Raw genomic sequence first — 15,867 nt, forward strand, 5'->3', positions numbered from 1 at the left:
GGATCTACATTTCAATGGAAGAGACAACATATATAAATCAGAACATACAAGACAAATAAAGAGTCAATGGAAGGTAAATTAAAAGATAATGTTACTACCTGTTGCAGGGAGCAGAAACGGATTCCTGGAATCCAGTTGTATCTATAAAGAGGCCAAGGATCTCCAGAGTCATATTTTAGAGGGAGAACATTTCAGGCATCAGAAAGAGCCAGGGCAAATGTATTGAATTGGAGGGTGGAGGGTTGTATACAAGGGATCAGATAGCAGGCCAGTATGGCTGGATTGTAGAATGACTGGAGAAGAGCGGAATAGGAGGTTGGAAAAGCTGGAGGGGAGTAGGTTGAGAAGAGCTTTAATATGAAGCAGGGCTTCATTTTAACTCTTTAAATATCAGATGTTCCCAGCAGAGTTTAGTGAGGGGAAAGGGTCTGATTTGGTCAGGACTACATTTAAGGAAAATCACTTTGGCAACTAAATGGAGGATGGGAAGGAGTAAAGAGAACAAATAGAAAGTTATTGCAATAATCCAAAGGCAGATGATGAAGGCCTAAACTACAATAATGGCTCCGTGAGTAGAGAGAAGAGGACATATGCAAGAAATGTTGTAGAGAAAGGAATGACAAGATTTGGTAACTAGTTGAATGCATGGGATGAGAGAAAGTGGCTGAGGATGACACCAAGATTATAAACTTCAGTCGCTGGAAGGATGTTGGTCCTCTTGATATTTGTGGATGTGTGATTTGTCCTTTGTTCTTGAAAAGGTCCATGACATCAGGAAGATGATGACATGACTTGTGATTGAATTGTATTTAAGTGAAGGAAGGCTGTGCAAAGTCACCAGTCTCATTTTTTCTTCCAGAGTCATCTGGGTCTGGTGGCCAGATATACATCAGGACAGCTAGAGATAGCCCAGGATGCAGTGAGAGACCTCGGCCTTTGTAAGCTAAGATCTATCTGAGTTCTCACTTTTAGTGAGGCAACACCCATTCAGTGAATAGGCCTCTTTAAGAAGTGAGTCAAGCAATAGCCGCTTTAATTAAAAAAAAATTCAGACCGGTAGGGGAGGATCCTCAGAATTGCTGGCCAAAAAAGCAACAGTTACTTTTTACACTCACTCTGAACCATCTGGGCCCAAAAAATAAACATTAAGTGGTGCTTGGTTAGAGTCCTATTGTTGGCCAAACAATGAAAGCCAGACTGAATTGGATTTAAGGCATGGTCTTTAAGAAAGAAATCTAGCCAGTAAACCCAAAGAAAAGTAGGTAGGCTTGAACAATCAAAATTTACCTTCTTTTGGACAGAACACCCTCAGTAAGGGCATGATATCCAGGAAAGTTCAGAAGAAGGGAGAATTTGAAAGGAAAGACAATGAGTTCTGTTTTAGACATGATGAGCTGGAGGTACCAGTGGGACATCAAATTTGAAATGTCCAACAGGCAATTGGTGCTACAGGATTGGATCTAAGGAAGGAGACAAGGGTTGGCTATACATATTCAGTAGGTGTCCATATAGAGACAGTAATTGAATTCATGGGGGCTGAGATTACCAAGTTAAAAGTGATATATAGAGAAAAGAGTAAAGGGGTCAGGACAGTTTATGACAACCTTTTACATATTTAAATACAGCTATCATATCCCAGGGATAGTTTGGTGCAGTAGTAGATAAGAGTGCTGGGCCTGGAATCAGGAAGACTCCATCTTCATGTGTTCAAATTTGGCCTCAGATATTAGCTATGTGACCCTGGGCAAGTCATTTAACACTGTTTACTTTAGTTCATCATCTCTAAAATGAACTGAAAAAAGACGTGACAAATGACTCCAGTGTCTTTGCCAAGAAAACACCAAATGGGGTCATGAAGGGTTGAATGGAACTGAAACAATTGAACAACAATGACACAAAATCATATGTCATGTTATTCAGGTTAATCAGCAGAGCTCTCTTCAGTATGCATTGGCATGACATGATTTTGAGACCCTTGGCATTCTAGTTGTCTAGGACATGCTCTGGTTTGTCCACATCCTTAAAACACAGATATGTCTCAGCCAGTACAGAGAACAGAGAAGTGGCTACAGAGTTAGTTCTAGATACTGTATTTGTATTTTATATCACCTTTTTTTGTTTGTTTTGTTTTGGCAGCCATTTTACACTGTTAACTCAATATTAAGTTTACAATCAACAAAATTCAGAAGACTTTTTACACGACTTGTTGTTCAGCCATACCTTTCCTATATTGTACTTATGCTGTTAACTCTTTTGAATTCAAATGTATAAAGGACTTGTCTGTATCCCTATTAAATTTCATTTTGTTAGTTTTAATGAATTGTTCCAACCTATTGAGGAACTGTGAAATTTGTTTTTAGTCATTCAATACTTGCCACCAATTCCACACCCACAAAACCTCCAGCTGGATAGTCTCAACAAATTTATAAGCATGTCTTATATATCTTTTTCATGAGACAAATGCAAATGGGACAGGGTTATGGAAAGAGCCTTGGAACATACCACTGGAGGCCTCCTTCTGATTTTTCATTTCAGTAACCAACCCTCTTTGGATACAGTTATTTAGCCATGAATGCATACAGGCTGCATTGCTCAATCTTGCCCAAAAAGATCTCATGAGAGCATTTTTTGAATTCCTTGTTGAAATCCACATAATTGGGGCTTAAACTCTCCTTGATTTATCAGTCTACTAGCTCTGTTTAAGAAAAAAAATGAAGTTGGTATGATTCAGGTTGTTTTTAATGAACCCAGGAAGGCTCCCTGTGATCACTATGTACCCCATTAAGTGCTAACCACCTGTTAAATACTTTGTTTTATATTTTTGCTGGGAGTTTAAATCTTTTACCATTGACTAAAAGCAAAAGTAGGAAAAGAGAGATTCTACAAAATATAAACCAATATTTTGGATAATTACTATCTCTTCTGAGTGATTCATTCGTGTATGATTTGTGAGAAACCTTTTAGACTCTTCAAGTAGCTACATCTATGTATGCAACATGCATATACACATAAGTATATGGTACATTAGAGAGGATGCTGACTCTGGAGCTAGGGGGCCCAAGTTCAATCCTCCTCTTTTGCTATTTGTTTAGTTTTGGTCAAGTCACTTAACCTCTCTTTAACTATTTTCTTCTCCATAAAATTAGGCAAATGGACTAGATGACCTCTCCACAAACACATCTTCAATCACACAAGACATAACACAGCCCAACAGGCTTTATCATGTACCAATGATGTGTAAGACATTGTTATACATCAGGAGTTTTTAGCTTTTGTTATGTGTCATTGTAATGTTAATGTAAGGTTAATGGTGGTGGTGGTGGTGGGGAGAGTTAAAAGATCTTTCCATTAATAGGTCTCAGATACATTTTGTTAATTTCTAGTGAGGCATTGGGTCACAAGGGTCCTGCCCTCCAGCCCTGAAAAGAGTATATATACTCTGAGGTGAGGTTTTGCTTTGGGGATTATTTTCTGGAAGAAGGTTCGTGTGCCAGATGAGACTCTTGGCAGCCATTAAGGAGCCCCTGGCTTTGAAAATCCAGATGTTGATGCTTTTCCCTCTGGTAACAATGTATGTATTGTCTATGATCAGACAGTTGGAAGTCCTGTCTGTTGGTCTTTCTGTTTGTAATTTCTGCTTGTAATTTCTGTTTGTATTTTCTCTGAAGGTCAGAGTGCTGACTTTTTCCCATGAACTAAGTGAATGATATATGTGCTTGATTAAAATAGGTTGTTGACCCCTCAAAAGTTGCTTTCCTTGTAGAAAAGTACATCTAAGAACCTGTACAACAAGTCCTCCTATGTATCCTGGGGTCCTTGCTGTTACAGTCATGGACCTTTTGGCCAGTCTGCTGAAGTCTACAAGTCTCTTGCAGAATAATGATTTTAAATGCATGCCATAAAATACATAGAATTTTTAAAGGAAACCAATCATATTCAAATGCAGTTGTTCCAAAGAAAGGAAGAGAGAAAGAAGGAAAGAAAGAAAGAAAGAAGGAAAGAAGGAAGGAAAAATAAGGAAAGGAAAAAAGGAAAGAAAAAGAAAGAAAGAAGGAAGGAAAATAAAGGAAGGAAGGAAAGAAAAAGAAGGAGAGCAGGAAAGAGAAAGAAAGAAAACAAGTAAGAAAGAATGAAAGAAAAAGAAAGAAAGAAAAATTCCAGGACCTTAGGTTAACCATTCTGCCGCCTCTATACCTTTTCTGGTTCTTCACATAACAAAGATGAAATGGAAGGTAGTCTTTCCCTCAAGAAGTTTTATCTTTTAATGGCAAGATGCTACAAGTGGACAGACAGTCCAGTGCACAATCAATTGGGGAAGAGAAAGAGACCATCAACACAATGAAGATCAGAAATTATCCCCACTCCCAAAAAATAAATTAAAAAAAGGAACAATTGCGTCTTTGCAGGTGGTCCATAAGCTGGTTTCTCAGGGAGGTAAGTAAGGGAGGAAGGAGTGGAATATAGACATGGAGAACAGCCTGTGTACATGCAGGAGGTAGAATATCAATCTATGGGAACTGCAAGTAGACCAAGTTAGATGGAACATAGAGTTCATGAAGGAAAAAAAATATGAATAAACCTGGAAACGATAGGCTGGAGTTAGATTGCCAAGGGCTTTTAAATGCAACTATAAGGAATTTGTATTTCATGGAAATAATTTCTGTCTCAGTGTCGCTTTGATGACGTACACAATTTGTAGACTCTGGGTATCCTAGATGATAAAAGTGTTTCACGGAGGCAGAAGGAAAAAAATGAGGCAGGAGCTGCGACCCAGACTCAGTCATGCTATCAACTAATCCAGAGAGGTCAGAGAACCTTTGAAAGGTATTCAAGTGTCGGCGGCAGATGACAGGACAAATACAGTATTTCACCCAGATGTTGCTGGAACTTTGACACATTAGGAGAATTTAGAGCTTCAGGGATTCACTTTTTCTCATACATTGTGGGTTCATTTATTTAATCGAGTTCTAACTAAGCATATAAAGACACGTGCTTATTTGATGCTTTCCTCCTCCCTCTGCATGGATTGTGCTTTGTTAATGTGTGTTTGGTTGCTAACATTTCTTTCAGGTGTTTGCTTATGTTGCCCACATACACACAGATGCACACATTTTGATTGTATTTATGCAATGGGGCTGAAACACTTCTAGCCACATCACATCTTTTGAAGATGAAAATACACCTTGTCCTCTCCTGAAAAACATCTGGGAGGTGTTGCTGTAGTCCTCCCTAACTTACAATGATTCTTTTCTGCCTTGAGCATGAAGTTTCTTAGCTACCTGAGGTGGCATTGTAGAGAGAGCCCTGTGCCTAGATTCAGGAATATCTAAGTTCAAATCCAGTCTCAGACGTATTCTAGCTGAGTGACCTACTTGTCTCAGTTTCCTCAACTATAAAATGGGGCTAGCCACAAAACTTCCCTCCCAGGGTTGTTGTGAAGATCTAATGAGATCATAATTGTAAAACACTTTAGCACAATACCTGGCACGTAGTAGGCATTTATTAAATGCTTGTTTCCTTCCTTTTCTTCAGTGTTTTGGACAATGTTGTAATTCTTTAGCATCAGCTATAGAAGTATGAATTGCTCCTGTTCCTATCAACATTGTCAGAAACACTGTAGAAAAGAAAAAATGTTTTTCTCCACTAGGATGGCTGAGAAGGAGGCCTTTGGGACACAGGATCTTGACTGAATAGTTTAGCCCTGAATGACCTGTCGAAGAACTTTGGGACTGGCTGCAGAAACAAAGACTCTCCCTGTTTGAAGTGACCCCAGCAGCTATTTCATCTAACCCCCACATGGAAAAGAATTCCCACCAGCACCTATTCAGCCAGTGGTCATCCAGCTGTTACTTAGAGGTCTCCAGTGAGGGACAATTGATCACTGCTTTCCAAGACAGGACAGTCTGCTCTTAAGGTCAAATTATAATGAATTTTACCCTTCCTCAAAGCCCTAATTTTCCTCTCTCCATCTTCTCCTCACTGTTCCAAGTTCTGCCCTCTCAAGACAAAAGAGAACTCTTATCCCTATGTCACTTGCCAGATGCTGCAGTACTTAAAGATACCCACCATGTCCTCCTATCTTTCCCTATTTTTTCTGGAGGTGCAATGTATACTTAGACTATTGGACTGGGAATCAGGAAGACTTATGTTTGAATCCTGCTTCTGACAATTCAGACAAGCTGGGCAAATACTTATCGTCTGAACCTCTTCCTTCATCTGTAAAATTAACACCTATCTCACAGGGTCATTCTGAGGATCATATGACATAACCCATATAAAGCTTTTTATGAACCCTAAAGCACAACATAAGCACCCTTATTAATGACGAGAACCACAAAACAGCACTAGTCATCATGATTCTCTTCTACAGGCTTAAAACCTCCAGTTCATTCAGCGGATCTTCATGTGGCATAATTTTGAGGTCATTAACAATCCTATTTAACTTCCTTTGGTTTTTTCCCAGGTTATCAATGTTCTAAAATGTGCCACTGAACACAATATTTAGCTGTGCGAGGACAAGGACAGAATGTAGAGGCACCCTCTTCTCCCTAATAATCTTGAACGCTGTTTTTTTCCTAACAATTTCTAAGACTGAATTAGCTTTTTGCTGGCCATATTCCTCTGTTGATTCCTAATAAGCTTGTCACCCACTAAAACCACAAGAATTCTCGTATGAAATATGGATATATATCCCCTATTTTGTATTTGTGAAATTGTATTTTGGAACCCTAATGGCAGACTTTAGGTTATCGCTATTTAATCATATTAGGTTTGACTCAAAGTTTTAGGATTGGTCTAACATGCCAAGATTTTGTTGGATCCTAATTTTGTCATCAATATCTTAACTATCTATTTCTCCCAGCTTTTAATTATCAAATTTGATAAGCATGACATTCTATGGCTTTATCTAATCATTAATACAAAAATAGACATTACAGGACCCATTACAAACTCCTACCTTCCTATTTGGATATTGCTACCATGAATAACCACTCTTTGAGTCAAGGTGGTTTCAACAAAGTTTTCAGATTGTAAACCTCTTGAGGTCAGGGACTGTGCCTTACCTTTCTGTTCCCCAAAGTCAAATGCATTACACCATGGGTGATGTGTGGTTATTCCATATTTATCGAGTGGTTGAGTGAGGGAAAAAATGTTTGTCCTGGGTGGAGAAGGTGCTGCCTTATCTGGGCTTTATAGAAAGTGCTGATGCCTTCAATGCTGTTTAGAAACAGCGGGAGTATGTTCATGCCATGGGCTGAGAGAATTTGGAACATTCTGAAGTTCAATGAGATGTAGCCACAATAACAATAACACCTTACATTTTGTAGCTTCACAGTAACAAGGTAATTTAGGTCCCCTGTCTCATTTGCTTCTCATAGCAGCTCTGCTGAGTTGAGAATGATGGTGCTGTCATTAGCATTGGAGAGCAGAGAAGTCTGAGGAGGAGAGAAATTAGGACTCTGCTCATGAATGGCAGGGCCAAGACTCAGCCTGGTGCTTTCTTCCTCGCTCCCCCTCCCTCCTTCCCTCCCTTTCTCCTTTCTTTCTTCCTTTCTCTCTCTTTCTTTCTTTTATTCTTTTTCTTTCTTTCCTTCCTTCCTTCCTTCCTTCCTTCCTTCCTTCCTTCCTTCCTTCCTTCCTTCCTTCCTTCCTTCCTTCTTTCCTTCTTTCCTTCTTTCTTTCTTTTTCTTTCTTTCTTTCTTTCTTTCTTTCTTTCTTTCTTTCTTTCTTTCTTTCTTTCTTTCTTTCTTTCTTTCTTTCTTTCTTTCTTTCTTTCTTTCTTTCTTTCTTTCTTTTTTCTTCCCTTCTTCCTTTCTTTCAATAGTATTTTATTTTTTCTAATTACATGTAAAGACAATTTTTAACATTCATTAAAAAACTTTTAGTTACAAATTTTGTCCCTCCCCCTCCCTAAAAAGGAAATAATTTTAAATAGGTTATGATGTGCAATCATGTAAAGCACATTTCCCTGTTAGTCCTGTTATAAAAAAAGAGACCAAAAGAAAAAAAAAACAATGCAAAAACGATAAAGTGAAAAGAGTATGCTTTGATTTGCAATCAGACTCCATCAATTCTTTCGCCAAATGTGGATAGCATTTTCCACCATGAGTCCGTTGGAATCGTCTTGGATCATTGTATTCCTGAGAAGGGCTAAGTTATTCATAGTTGATCATCACACAGTGTTGCTGTTACTGCGTACAATGTTCTCCTACACCTGGTTCTTTCGATCTCTAGTCTGTTTTCCACTTTTTCAAGTTTCCTCTCCTGAGCTGTGTAATAATAAAGAAAACTATTTAACAGTAAGTAAAAAAAAAAAAATAAAGAATAACTTGGTTACCTTGAAGTTAAGATATGCCACACCTCATATACAATAATGTCTCATAAATACATATAGTGGAAGTCCAGTAACTATTAGAATGTTTCAATACCTGGGGTAACTAGCTATTTAAATATTTGTCCTATTCTAAAATATATATCTAAAACAATATTCAGGGCAGCTGGATGGCACTACAGTGGATAGAATACCAGATCTGGAGTCAGGAAGACTTATGTTCTTGAGTTCAAATCTGGCCTCAGCACACAATAGCTGTGTGACCCTGGGCAAGTCACTTAACTCTCTTTGCCTCAGGTTCTTCATCTGTAAAATGAGCTGGAGAAGGAAGTGGAATATCACTGCAGTATCTCTGCCAAGGGAAGCCCAAATGGAGTTGCAAAGAGTCAGACACAACTCAACAACCACCACCACCACCACCACAAGAGCGAAACAACATACACGAGATTAAAAACAACACCTTAAGTAACCTGGCCTATTCCTTCTAAAAGTTGTCTGACAGAGTTGTTCGTTTCAATTAATGGAGAAGTAAAGGGCATAAGGCTGTCCTTTCACATTGACAAGGGGCTGGGGAGTGGGATCAAAGCTAGTTTTATTTACATAGCATCCCCAGTGGGCTGTTGATCACCAGGGTTTCAAATCTGATGGCATTTAAAATAGAATATTGAATTACACTTGTGTTTGGAGCCAGTTTATCTTCTTGATACGAAGGTAGATTTGTGGCAGGAAGGAAAGGGAGGGAATGAAGTTAGATTTCCTCCTGCATCGGATGGAGGGACGATCCCTTTGTTATATTCCTTAGGGATTTGTGCACTAGGTTAAGCCATTAGGGAAAAAAAAAAAAAGCTTCAGAAATCTATAACAAGAGCAGACCCCCAATTATACTTCAAGCAGATTTTTAAAAAATATTATCTTAGGCTTGTTAATATAAAATACAGTCTGCAAGCTTACATAGAATGTTATTTCAGTAAAAACTTAGTTTGGTGGAAAAGGAAAAATGAAATCATTTAATTTTTTTCTATCCTTGATTTATATTCTAATATTTGACTTGATATTTTGAATTGTAACTGTAAATGAAGGACTTAAATGTTGATGTAGCCATATATGTTTGTTCTATGTTTGTTAGAGGAAGAGATGTCATTTTGGGGTATCTGAAGGAGAAAGTGTTGTCTAATATATTTCCTATGTCCCAATTCCAGTAAAAAAAATACAAGCTGCTTGGTTATCCTCTCATTGTCTTCTACTTTGTGTAGCTTTCCTAGGGTTCCACCTTGCTTTCTAAAGCTTTGCCAACATTCTCTAAACTTCTACAATTTGGTGACAGATTTCTGCAGTGCATTTCCTGTCCTCCACCCCCAACTCTTACCCTTTAAAGACCAAAATTGTAGCGTTCATTTTATGTGGGAACCATAAGTTTAGGAAATTAGACATTTTGAACTCAGCGTTGCCCAAATAACCAAATGGTTACAGCTCATCTCCTTACAATGTGGTCACAACTGTCTAACAAAATGCTGTCTGCCAACAAAACTATTGTACTGTTGAGTAATATGCTGGTAATTAACCTTGTAAGCTTACTCTTTAAAGCACACTTGTAAGTAAACATAATGGAAGTTCAATAGATACTAGGGTGGGGTGTTTATTTAGGGAGGGAAGTTAAAACCCTTGAAGCTGTGAGAAGGGTTGTAAATCCTTGTGGACCAGGCAGAGAATAGAAGTTAGCCGCAGCTCCAATATTAAGGTACCACCAAGGGAAAAAGACTTGCTAATGAACACAGAGCTAATAAGTGGCAAAGTTGTATTTTGAACTCAGGCCATGTGACTCTAAGCCCGTACTCTTTTCACTATGCCCCACACTACCCATGATTTGTCCAAACAAGTTACTCAGATGCATGCTTTGGAGTGTAACATGTAAAAACCTTAAGGTTTTTCTTCTGTGCATAGTATGGGTCAGATCTTATTGGCACACAGTGCTGAGTTTTAGAACCTCTGGTTGAAATAACAGAAGGAGCAACAACCAAGGACATTACAAGTTTAGAAAATGGCACCTGTAAGAAAAGCTTGATGAAACTGTATTGAAATAACAGAAGAGTTAGCAGAAGTTTTTGAATAAATGTTCTATAATAGTTTTTGAATATATGTTTAATAATGGTTTTTGAAAATATGAAGGGGTATTACAAGATGGCAAATGTACTTGCTGCCATTCATAAGAGTGTGCAAAAGAAAAAGAAAGATCTGCTATGGCAGCAGGAAGCATAGGGAGGGAGGGGGATGTGAGACAAGAGAATGAATTACCAAGAAAGACTAAGGTATATCCTCTGGGAAGAATTCTATTTTTTAAAAAAGAATACAGCTTTTTTTCTGACAAACTTTGCCTAACTAACGGCATGAGGGAAATTATACACATACACATTATATATAGATATATGTGAGTATGTATGTTACATACATAAATACATAATATGCAATATATACACATATGATATACAGAACACATAACTATATACCTATGTACACACATATGTACTTATATAATGTAGATAGAGGCAATAGAAAATTTAATATATTCATATATATGCACATGTGCATGCATGTGAGTATATGTGTATATATATCATTGCCTTGTTGGCTTCCATTTGTGGTTCATAATTCTAAAACTCTGTGACATTCCTAATCTGCTTTGTTCTACCACACAGAAGGGAAAGAATGCCATTTGTAAAATAGGATGATAACATCTGATGGAAAAACCACTTTACATTTCTCCTTTTTAAAAAATGTGTAAAGTGTATTTTGGTGTGTTAAAATGTATTCTGGTAAACTTGGTTTTATAACTCAGAAGTCTTCCAGAAGACAGACTTGTATAGAATCCTATGGGCGTGATGGTTACTAAGGGACTAATTCAGTGCAAATTAGGAATGATACACGTTCTAGCTTCAAAGGACAAAAAGATTAAGGTTAAGAGGGGGAAAATTATTCCCTCCTGATTAGAATAATTATAATCATTGGTTTCATGCTGACAGTTTAAGAAATGAACTATGTACTTTTTCTTCTTGTGACTTTTGAAGTCTGTGGAAACTTGCATTTCTGACCATGTGATAGATGTTATAGCAACTTAATGCTGTCTCTTGCGTTAGTCTGAAGGCAGTCACATATCTCCATTAGGTGCAATGGAAGTTCCTAGTAAAATTTAAGTTGTTTCTTAAAGATTTTTGACATAAAACTTGGCTCAAATAAGAGAACTATTTAGTTTTTCACTGACTCATTTGTGTTCAACTTAAGGATGGGGAACAAAATAGATTGTTGTACAGGGTTTCTTATTGTACCTAGGTGTTAACATTTCTTTAAATCTTATACTAATAGAGACTAAATGGTGCAGTGTAAAGTACACGGACTTACAGTCAAAAGACTTGGAATCAAGAAACCTGGCTCTATTATTTACTAGTCATATGGATTTAGTCAGATCTAAGAGCATCTCTGAGACTCATTACTGTCATCTATAAAAGAGGACTAAAAGTACTTGTATTGCTTATTTCATTGGCTTGTTGGAAAAGTGGTTGATAAATTACAAAGTGATGAATAGTAAGATCATGGGATCACAGATCTAGAGTCAGTCAATGAACATTTATTAAATTCCTCCCATAAGACACTCCATCTGGAATTCAATGAGCAGATTATGAAGGGCCTTGAATGCTCAGTAGTGGATTTAATAATTGGTCCCGAAAGTGAAAGGGAGCCTCTAGAGTTTTTTAAGCAGATGTATAACATAGTCAGACCAGATCACTTTGACTGATAAATGGAGGATGGGCTGGAGTAGGGAGAGGATTGTTTAGGTTCAGTTCAGTTTTGGATGCATTGAGTTTAAGATTTCTATGGGACCTCACTTCAAGATGTCCAATAGACAGCTGGAGATGTGAGTCTACATGTCAGCAGACAGGTTAGAGCTGGATAAATAGGTTTGAGAATCATCAACAGACGTGATAATCAAATTCATGGAAACTGATGAAATCACCAACTGAAAGATTGTAGAAGGAGCACAAAGAGGGTCCAAGAGAGAGTCATATGGGCTGTTAGCATTAGAGGTGGAGAAGATCTCAGAGGCCACCCAATCTAACACTCTTATTTTACAGGTAAGGAAACTGAAGCCAAAGGAGATGAGGTCACCTGAGTAGTAGGCATCAAAGTTGAGGTTTAAACTTAAATCCTTGATGAACCAGTTCTTTCCTTTTCTTTTTTCTTCAACCAATAAGCATTTCTTTTCTCTTTCCATCTCCCTCTTTCCATTGGAAAGAAAAGAAAAATAAAAAAATAAAATAAATATTCCTATTCAAGCAAAACAAATTTCCCCATTTTTTATCGTTCAGTTGTTGCAGTCATGTCCAACTCTGTGTCTCCATTTGGGGTTTTCTTGGCAGAGATATTGGCTTAGCTTTTCATTTCCTTCTCTAACCATTTTACAGATGAGGAAACTGAGATAAAAGGGGATAAATGACTTGTCCAAGGTTACACAGTTAATAAGTGTCTAAAGTTGGATTTAGCCTCAGGTCTTTCTGACTCTGGGCCTGGTGCTCTATCCACTGCGCCACCGAATAGCCCTGATGATAAGGATAGGATTCCCCCACTGGCTGCGCCTAAAAATGTATCTCCTCTAGAGTCCCTTACCACTCTGTCAGGAGTGGACAGTAGTTTTCATCATCATTCCTTAAGAATCATTGTTGGTCATTAAACTGATTATAATCTTTCAAAGTGTATTGAACAATGTTAGTATACGAATTTTTCTTCTGGTCTTAACTCCCTTCAATATAAATCAGCTTATACTTACCTAAGACCTGAGTTCAAATATAGCCTTAGACACTTGCTAGCTTGAAAACCTTTGGGAAATCACTTAACCTCTGCCTGCTTCAGTTTTTTATCTGTTAAATGGGCATAACTATAGCACCTAACTCCTAAGGTTACTGTGTCATTTGATATAACATGTGTAAAGTACTTTGGAACCTTTAAAATGCCATATAACTGTTAAGTATTCTAGTTATTTCCAGGTTTCTTTGAGCCCATCTCTTATTTTTTATAGCACAATGATATTCCATTATATTCATGTATCATAATTTGGTCAGTCATTCCTCAATTCATAGGCCCTCCCATGGTTTCCATTTGTTTTCCATACCAAAACAAACAAACAGACAGCATTGCTATGAATATCTGTACATGTGAGTCCTTTTTTTCTTTAGTTGATCTTTTTAAGGCATCGTTCTAGTAGTGGCATTGCTGGGTCCAAGAGTATGTATAATGTACTCACTTTGCAGCATGGTTCCCAATGGCTCTCCAGAATAGCTTTGGTGATTCACAGCTCCACTAACAGTACATCAATATGGCTCTTTCCTGTAGTCCCTCCTGCATTTATCATTTCCCTCAACTTTGCTAATCTGATGAGTATTAGGTAGGACCTCAGATTTACTTTAATCTGCATATCTCTGATGGTTAAAGACTTGGAACATTTTTTCCCCTACATACCTATTGATAGCTTGGTTTTCTTTCTTTGAAAGTCACTTGTTCCTATTCTTTGATCATCCATTAGGGAACAGTTCCAGAACCAGTTATAGTTCTATCGTATCAGTTTTTGTGGTTAGCTCTTTTGATAAAGAGTTTATAGAAATAAACATAATTCAGTAGAAAAATGAGCTCTTCTCTTTAGGGAAGCCTTGCTGTTGAGACCAGAAATTCAGACCCAATGTACCACTGCACATTTAATTGTAGTCACAGCAAGCAAGAGGAAGTAAAATGGTCCTTTGACTGCTGGCCTTGAAAATTGTAACTATTTAATGGAGGTATATAATACAGACTCCCAACTAGTATTTGAAAAATTCAATCATTGAATTAAAAAATGAATTTACCTTAAGTTATAAGTTATGGAGGCATTTATTTCCATAATAAACTTAAAAAAAATCAACCTCTTTAAAAAAAATTAAAGTAAAATGCATATGACATTAAAATATCTAAAATAAAATAAACATGATGCTAAAAAATTAAACTATTTTGCCTTTTTTAGGAAACTAGTAATATTGGCAAAGACCACTAGAACCAGGGATTCTCCATTACTTACCATCCATGTGACCCTAACCTTAAACCTCTATGGGTCTCCGTTTTCTTATCCATAAAATGAAGAGGTTGATCTCTAGGGTCCCTTCAGGCCCTAAATCCTATTACCCTATGAGCTCCGATTATCAAAATGGGTGTACATAGCTCCAAATGAAATGGATTGTGGATAATGGTCTGGCTAATTGATTTCAGACAGTCAAAAAGAGCTGTCTACATTGATCAAATTAACTGGGGAATTGCCTCTTTCCCACTTCACTTTCTGCTGAATAGACTGTTCTCTACTCATCATTTGTAAGTTAAACTAGAAGATGCATATTTTGCATTTCAAAAAAAAGCCATGTTGACAAGATCTAATATCGATAAAATCCCAGCATATGAATATTTATGGCAACTGTGCAGCCTCATATAGATCTCCTGCTGCCTCACAAAGAGCTTCACTCTCTGGGACTTCTCACCACCAAGGGAAGAAAGTTTTCCTGGCGATTTGTGCCTGAATCCCAAGAAAAGCGTAACAGACGCCCACTGCATTAAAAAAGGGACGTAGACATGCATTAAATCCCTTATGTCTTACTTTTTAATGATGCAATTGTGAATTATGTTCTTGTTGCATTTGTAATTAGAGGCTGGAGCAGATGGTGAAGACTTATTTTAAAGTGATGTGTCTATTAAAATAAGCCACACTGCCAAATGATTGCTCACTGTAACAGCAGCTTTACGCCCCTGAAACCTCCTGAATCTTTGTTGATGTGCACTTGATTACCACAGCTGATTACATATCTGCACATATTTGCCAGAGAATGTATCAGGGATCTTGGCTATGTGAGATACTTTATTTCAAAGTGTGAGTTACCACAATTAGAGATAATGAAGCTTTCAGTGAATAATTCAGACCCACCCTTGACAAAGGGAGGGTAGTCATTTCCCTTTTCAATAAAATTCGACATGAATCTCTCTAAACTGGGGAGGCTGATTCTTCTCATGAAGAGAGAGGAAGCTTGGGTAATCAGCATGAGGTTTATTGGTTGCACAGGACATTTATGTGTGTGTATGAAGCAGGAGAGTGGTGCTTTATAAACATGGCTCATTTCAGGAGTCCCCAAAAGGAGAAAGAGTAAAGAAGAAAGATATTTAGGACAGGCGCTATCTATGAGCAGAATGGGATGACTTCCTACAACAGCTTTATAGTGATCAAGGTCTCATCTGCCCACAATCCTCCCTCACTCATATACTTTGGAACTAACTATCCCTCCTAAGTGTATCTGAAATCCCCATGCTAAAGCCACTCCTTCAGGTTAGATGTTAAAAGGAAGGACATCCTTTCCAGAAAGTAATTATGAACTTGTGTTCTGAGAAAGCAGGGCAAGGAGCTCCTTAAGCTATCTCTGAAGACAAGATACTCATCTCTTATGAAGCACAGAATTCAGTCCAGAGAGGACGAGTTACAC

Source organism: Notamacropus eugenii, chromosome 6 (genome assembly GCF_028372415.1).
Source record: "Notamacropus eugenii isolate mMacEug1 chromosome 6, mMacEug1.pri_v2, whole genome shotgun sequence".
Lineage (NCBI taxonomy): Eukaryota > Metazoa > Chordata > Mammalia > Diprotodontia > Macropodidae > Notamacropus > Notamacropus eugenii.